We start from the raw sequence: 8261 nt of genomic DNA on the forward strand, positions 1-8261 counted from the left end.
GACTTGATGATCTTAAAGATCTATTCATTCTATTCTATTCTATTCTATTCTATTCTATTCTATTCTATTCTATTCTATTCTATTCTATTCTATTCTCTGCTGCTGTTATTAGGGTGGTTATTCCAGCAGCACCATTAGCCCTTACAGACCCTTTGGGTGCCTGTATGGGATGTCCAGCACTGCCCTAAAAACTGCTGTGTGGGGGTTGGGGTCTTCCTGCACCAGCACCTTCACTGGGACACCCTGTGGTTTGCAGCAGGGAAGCAGAAAGCCTCCATCTGTGCTAAGCAGCATGGCTGTGAGGAGAAGCATTCTGTTTTTCAGCATTTCTTCTCCCATTCTGATACCAGCCTTTTCACTTCCAAATATCCAGGTGCTCATTTCTTTCATTTTCAGCCTGGTTTGCAAAAAAATCAGCCCCTGGATTTGGTACTCAGCAGTGTGCCAGGTTGTAAGGGCTTGCTTTGGAGATGAGCTCTGTTCCTGGAGATGCATTACTAGCATCACTATTAGTGGTCAGCCAAGTGGTCCCAGCCTGACGGTGAGCACACTTGCCCAGGTACAATTTAACTGGGGTACAGAAATCTGCCATCACAGAGTGATGCACAGAGGTCAGTGCAAGCTTCTATTTCATCTCTTCCATTTGCCATTTCTGTTGGAGACAGTTCATAATTCTGCTAAGGCCACTACTGAAAGTTGTCTTCATCATCTCAAGTCCAAACCACAGTCCCTATAGAGTAGCCAACACTGGGTCTGGGGTCTGGCTGCCAACAGGTTTGGGCTTTAGGAGGTCAGGAAGAAGTGGTTTTCCAACAGTAAGCTTCCCTGTCAGCCTCTATCCCTTGTGTGCTGACAGCACATCCATACAGCAGCTCCTGAGCCGCCGGGTGGGAGCAATACTTTGTCAAAGCAGCAGCAGCGTTTCTGTGGATGCTGGGGGCCCAGCCACCTTTTGGACACTTTCCCAGCACTCTTTCCTGATGACACTCATTCTGTGGTGGGTTATTTATGGGGAAGAATCCAGTGCTATTGACCGAATATTTCCCGTGTTCGAAAGAGAAAGGGGGAAAAAATCATGACAAGGAAAAAGAGAAGAGGTTTAAAGAAGATGTATTTTTCTCATGTTGCAATCAGATGAAGTTTTCCACTTTTTCAAAGCACAGATACATCTCATGGGCCATCAAACACCTATCCTCATTTTGAAGAGGAAGGGCAGATGAGGAGGAATGTTGCTGTTTTATTTTCCTCTGTGATATTCACCCAATTCATTTCAAACTCTGAGAAGAAGGTTTCCAATTCAACCAGTGTATTTTACAAGAGGTCAGCTGAGAAGTGTTCTGGGTGATGTTGCAATGGCCTGTGAGTATCTCTGCTTCTGAGCACCATTCACTAGTCAGTAATTAATAAACCAAACTCTCCCCAGCACTGAATACAGGTTCTCCCACTAGGCCCTTGGCTGCCACCTGCTCTTGCTGCCTGTTGTCCCTCAGCCTGAGGCATGACGTTGGACTTGGATTTGCAGCAGGGGCACGTGTTCTTTTGTGGGGCAGGTAGATGTTTGGATCCAAGGGTTGTGTCTCTCCTTAGTGATGATGTCGGAGCCTGAGTCTTGCCAGCGCTGGGGAATGCATCCAGCATTCTGGCATGAGGTCATCGTTTACCGTGACCTTTCACTGCACAGTTGCTCCCTGCACTTAAGCAAGAGATCAGAACGGCTCAGAGGTGCCACAAGAGAATGCACACTAGTTAGCGTTACAGGTGCCTGCCCCAGCACTCCTTATGCATGGGGTTGTTCCTTAGGCCCATGTGTGGTCCTAAAGGCTCCTTGCTGGATCTCAGGGAAGCCACTGGGTGGATCTCTTGCTGCCTGGCCCTGCAGCAGGCACAGCAGGCAGCAGGGAGGGTGCATTGCCTTTGCGATCTGTCGCTTGATGCTCTTTTGGTGTGTGTGTGCTAGAAATAACTAAACTAGAAAGGGTGTTGACATTCCCTCTTGCCTTTCCTGTCTGGCCCAGCCATACCATATATCTCAGATCCATTTATGTTGTTCTTATTTACAGCTTCATCCTTCAGGTACCTTTATGGCTCCTACTTCATTTCCATTGTAATCCCTCCTTGCAGGCTCCGTGTGTGCTGCATCCCGATCTCCTCCAGCATTCATTAAGCAAACCTGAGCTATGATCTCTCCTTTCACAATGAGCATTTTTTAATTTCCTCCTCAGCCTTCTAATTGCACTCCTGACTTTCCACCTTTGCAATTGTGAGTTTTCTGTCTCAGGGGCTGTGAGCTGTGCAAGCTCTTCTCGGCTCTTAGTAGTTCTTCACTGTGCTTAGCTGTTTGCAGTAGTTGCTACGCAGGACTGATATAAAAATAATGAAGCATTTTTTTTCCTGCCCATCCTTGAGGGAAAGCACACATATGGTCTAAAACTGCACTGTGCCAACAGAAAAAAGCACATCTCTTGGTGGGTGGATTCACTGATGAATAATTCTCAGCGGGTCTGGGTGGATGGGATCTACCACAGTGGGTGGGAGGATGAACGTGGTGAAAGGCTGGAGGGGATGTCCCCGGTGAAATGGGCCAAGTGGAAGGTCTAGTCCTCCAGCTGTTGAACTGAAAACTTGACACCACTCTTAGGAATACACTGACTGATCCTCAAGTCTAGACTGGCAGGTAAAGAGAAGGTCATTTGACATTGCTCCAGGCAGAAAGAGCTTGTAATATTTGCAGTGTGCAATTTTGTATGCTCTGGCTTTGGCATTTTATGTTAAACTTGACATCTGTGACACGCAACATGGCACTGAGGTTTGTGCTTTCTGGGCTGAGGGGCTGTCAGGCTGAGTCTTGCAGGAGGCACTGGGGAAAAGGCATGGAAAGAAGGGCCCACACCTCCCAGTGGATGGTAGTTTGAGCTGCTTCTCATTTCAAGCATTTTATCTCTGTTCCCCCAGCTGGCATTTAAACTGATTTCATAGTGAAAAAAGCCTTCCTGATGTTTTCATGCACTAGCTCAGGACAGGCTTCCCCAGGCACTGAGGGCTATGAAGCTGTGTGGCCCTGGGCCATGCACAGATTTTAGCTCCTCAGGTGCCTCATTTTTCCCTTTCACCTCCCTGGGTCTTGTGTTTCAGTGAGCTGGCTGCAGAAAATAAAGCCTAGAGGAAGAGAAAGGCAGCAGCTTTACAAGGAGGAATATCCTAAGAGGTTTCTAGCCTTCTCCTACAAGATGATTGAGTGCATGGAAATGATGCCCAGGGCAAGGATGGGGGCTCAGTTCTGCCCTCCCCAGGCAGAATTCTGAGTTTGGACTCATTGCACAGCCTGTATAAAGAGAAGACTCCAGTGTGTGCACAGACAAGTTTCTTCCATCATATTTTCTGGCTAAATTGGGCTTTCCCATAGCTGGGGCTAGCACTGAGGTCAAGAAATCCATCAGGGCACCGACAATAGTTGACTGCAACAATGGCAGCAACAAAATACTAGTGAAAAATTCCTCACTACCTTCCAAAGGGACCCCCCCAGTCATTCTGAATAAAAGCTTGGGAAAAGGTTTAAGTAAAATAAATAAATGAATAAGATTTTAGAAAAGAATGTCATGTGCTAAGAGGGTCATACCCAGACATGGTGTTGCTGCCTGCCTGCAGCCAGGAGGAGTCAGTGCCCAGGGAAGGACTGAAGGAGCCTGATGGGCACAGGCTGCTGGGGTGGTTTTGGGGGTCAGGGGGACACAAGGATGCTGCTCTTGGCCTTACCAGCATGCCACAGTGCATGGGGCAAAGCAGCCCCTGGCTGCAGTGCCAGCAGTGCTGGAGACTGGCTGGCAAAGGGAACAGGTGACTCAAGGGTGGCAGTGCTTCCCGGGAGGAGATCTGCCTTGGGAGTAACCTTGGCCAGTGTGACCAGCCCTTGGCTCAGCCAGGTTAGTGTGGTAGCGACTCATCCAGGGACCACTGTGAGTCTCATAATGCAATTATGGTAGCCTAACAATTTCCTTCCTTTCTCACCAGCATGTCCCTCCTCTGCCTCCATGGCCTGCAGCAGGGCTCGCTGTGCCTCTGCAGGCCACTGGCAGGCAGGGTTTGACCGCAGGAGCTGATGCAGGAGAGTTTCCTGTCACATCCCAAGAACGGAAAAAGCTCAGCAGCGTTTGGATGTAATTTTGTTCATCTTTACTCATGTGACATCCTCGCAGCCAAATACAAATAGACTGTTGCTGTTGCTACTCAGAGCACCTGGTGTTGTAAGGGGAGGGCAAAACCAGAGGGGATCTGCTGGGTCATTTAGTCCAACTATTCTGAGCAGCTGCGTCATATAATCCCCTTCACAAATTTCCCAGCCTCCTGGCAGCCCCCACCACTTAATACCCATTTGTTCGTGTGCCAGCGTTAGCTGCGGTTTAAAAGCTGTTCTCTCTCCTCAGTATTTCCCTACAGCTTCCTCTTCATCTCCCTCTGCCCCCTCTCACTGTAGCTAAGGAGAAGGATCTTGCCTCCTCCTAAATTTATCCCATCTGCCCCCCCCCCATCTTCACCATGGCCATGGATGATCATTGCACCAGCACCATGGGCTAGTCACTCTACCCTGGCTGCTGGTCTGCAGCCCACAGCCACACTGCATGGATGGCTTCTCATTTCTTTCCAGTCAGATGAGATCCCTCTGTCTTACACCTGTGGTGCCACAGCAAACCCCACTGCTGCCAGTCCCAATTCCCCTTTAGTACAGGTCCTTCATGCAGTGAGAGATCTGCTCTGCTTCCACTAACAACACCTTGCATGGTGCTGTCAGATACCTGTCTGAGGAAGCAATGTGTCCAGTGGCACTTCCTGGCCTAGAAAAAGCCCAGGTTGTAAAGAAAGTGCACATTGCACTTACAGCCCTTTCTCCTTTCTCTCCAGCCCTTTGATTGTTGTTTCCTCCAGGACCCCAGATGCTGTTGGATGCCCTAAAGAGTAAAAGGCTTGCAGAATAAAAGCAAATAAAATGCCCCAAAACCAGTGTGCAGTGCAGGAGAGAGTGACTGTGGCTCCCTGACATGGTTGGCCAGGCAGTGCACACCTTGCTTGAATCAGCATCTGACCAGGCAATGTCTCCAGCAGCAACACATTTGCTCCATGTTACTGACTTGCTGCCCTGCATTGGGTATTTCCCTCCCTACAGTCACTCTTCACTCAGGGCTCCAAAACCACTACAAACCTGCAGCTACTGATTCTCAGAAAGCCAGTGATAGAAAAGAGTACAAACTCTCTGCTCTGGATTTCAGGCTGCTGAACTGAGTGGCAGATGACTTGGTCCATGTTAGCCAGTTTAAACCTTTGGCTGTGATAAGACTCTGGTGATGATTTTCTCATGGCCTGCTCCAGCTGCCAAACCACTTTGCCACTTAAAACGATGTTTTTAAGATGCTGTTTGCAAAGGTATCTCTTTAAATCTAGCCAGAAATGCCCTCAGCACCTGCAGGAAGCTGATCTCTGAGATTTTGGTTCAAACCTACTCCCATTTATATGTATAACTCTCAGAAAACACTCCAGCCTACAGCAAGAGGGACCCAGCCCTCAGCATGCTCACAGCCTCCAGGGAGTGGGAGAAAAAATTATGTATTTGGCTTCCTGGGGCTAGGAACAGGACGTGTCACCTTCAAAACACCTGGGATGATTCAGTGTTGGAGGCTGAGTGGTGGAGACTTGAATGTGCTGCAGGCTGTGGCAGGTGAAGCAGGGTAGGGACAACAAATCCCAACTGGGGCTGGAGAATGGTGGTGGGACAGCACCAGAGCAAGCTCAGTGCCAGGAGCCTGGGCATGCTAGCACTGAAGAGGACACTGTAGAAACCCAGGGCTGACTCGATGGACAGCTGAGCTGAAGTACTTAATTATACTGGAGGTGTACAGGATGTGGCCACCTGGCACCACTGCCAGCAGGAAGAGACCACAGGGCTACAACGGCTGGAAAGCAGCTGGAGAAAGGCAGAGGCTGCAGGGTGGAAGCTGAGCCTCGTGGCTGCTGCTGAGCTGGCACCACAGAGGATGGGCCTCAGCAGCCCTTTGTGCTGAAGCCAAACTGGTGAAAACTCACTGCATCCAGGCACCATCCCTCCCTCCTTGCCTGCCAAGCCCTGCCCTGCAAGGGCTTCACCCAGCCAGGGCGGCCAGACATGGCAGAGGCTAGAGCAAGGGCATAAATAAAAAGGTTAATATTTTCCACTCGTCTCTCCCAGCTGCCATGCAGCTCGCAGCTGTTTCTCCCCAGTCAGGCTGGCCACAATACTCGTTGGGTTGGTATTTAATTGCCTCTCCCTAACGATGCATTAGGCAGGGTGTAATTTGCCAGCGCTGGCCAAACAATACAGATAAAGGCAGTTTGCACACAAAGGCAGCGGAGCAGAGAAACTGCCCCGTCTGATTCCGCTCCCCTTTGGAGCCGGTGGCTCCAGACATGGGCGGGATGCGAAGCGGCCGACGTCGTGGCCTTGGGGAGGAGGAAGGAAGATGCCAAATAACAGGAGGCACCCGCCTGTGCTGCCCTCAGCCGGGGTGAAGTCATCAGTGTCCCCAGCGTCACCAGGACTGGGCTGCCGTGTGCCAGCTGAGGGGCTGGCCGTGTGTTGTTACAGCTCAGTGCACCCCTTTCATTTGGCTTCCTTTTCCCCGAAGTTCAGGTATAAGGATACTGTAAGATTGCTCCCCCTACCATTGTTTAAGCACAGCAGCATGAGCACATGCATGGAAGAGTCCAGTGGAGAGCTACCAGGATGATTAAGGGACTGGAGCACTGCCCTATGAGGAGAGACTGAGAGCCCTGGGGCTTTCTACTATGGAGAAAAGAAGACTGAGAGGGGATTTAATAAATGTTTATCAATATCTGAGGGCTGGGGGTCAAGAGGCAGGGGACAGGCTCTGCTCACTTGCACCCTGTGATAGGACAAGGGGCAATGGATATAAACTACAACACAGGAGGTTCCACCTCAACATGAGGAGGAACTTCTTTGCTGTGAGGGACACAGAGCACTGGAACAGGCTGCCCAGAGAGGTTGTGGAGTTCCTTCTCTGGAGAATTTCAAGACCCATCTGGATGTGTTCCTGTGCAACCTGTGCTAGATTCTGTGGTCCTGCTCTGGCAGGGGGGTTGGACTTGATCTTCAGAGGTCCCTTCCAACCCCAAACATCCTATGATCCTATGAACTTCGTTCTTACTTGGGACTCACCCAGCTGGAGTTTTGAAACCCAACAGGTTTAATTTAGGAGGCAGAAAGGTTCCTGCAATACTGGTGTGGGTCCTTGGTGTTTCCTGAGACCTTGGCTTCAAGGGAAGCAGGTAAAAAGCAAACAAAAAGGGAAAAGCTTCATCTCACAGGCACAGCTTCTCATTCTGGCTGTCAGGAGCCATGATGCTCAGAGCATCTCTGCCCTCCTCAGCTCCTCTCAAAACCCAAAGTCCATCCAAGGGAGAGAGGTTTCACCCAGGTGCTCTAAATAAACAAGAAAGAGGGAGTTAAAAATTAGCCTGCCCTCACAATGCAAAAAAGACAAACCTGCCCTTCCTTGCACTGACCCAGGGCACAGAGCTGTGTTTATGACCATGTATAATACAGCCATGTATCATAAAGAAAGACACAGGCAATCCCCACAGACAAGGGCAGTCACACAGGTCACAGGTGGATTTGAGTGTTCCTTAAATATTTACACAAACTACACTGTTAAGAGTTTCTGCTAAAGGACTGCAAATTTCCTGCACACAGCAAGCTTTTAAATTGCCCAGAAATTAAATCTTGTCATTAACACTAGCAGGGGAACCACCTGGGTTTGGACACCCAAGTATCTTTAGGACCTCAGGGGGGTGTGCAATCCCACCTGTGCAGTAGTGGCTCCCATGGCTCACTCACTCGTGCGTGGGTCTGCAGGAGCCCAGCAGCTCAGCCCCACCCTGCAGAGGGAGACTTGTCTGAGGTAGAACCAGGCTCCTGGATCCTGTCCCCACACAAGTACAGGCACCAGTACAGGTTAGGGGCTGCCCTGCTGGAAAGCAGCTCCACAGAGAAAGACCTGAGAGTCCTAGTGGACAACAATGTGACCCTTGTGGCCAAGAGAGCCAGTGGTATCCTGGGGTGCATCGAGAAAAGTGTGTCCAGCAGGTCTGAGGAGGTTCTTCTGTATCTCTACTCTGCCCTGGTGAGACCACACCTGGAATACTGCATCCAGTTTTGGGTTCCCCAGTTCAAGAAAGACAGAGAACTGCTAGAGAGAATCCAATGCAGAGCCACGAGG

The sequence above is a fragment of the Melanerpes formicivorus genome, unplaced genomic scaffold (assembly GCF_026170545.1).
Source record: "Melanerpes formicivorus ecotype bairdi unplaced genomic scaffold, bMelFor1.0.p_v2 SCAF_6, whole genome shotgun sequence".
NCBI classification, from domain to species: Eukaryota; Metazoa; Chordata; class Aves; order Piciformes; family Picidae; genus Melanerpes; species Melanerpes formicivorus.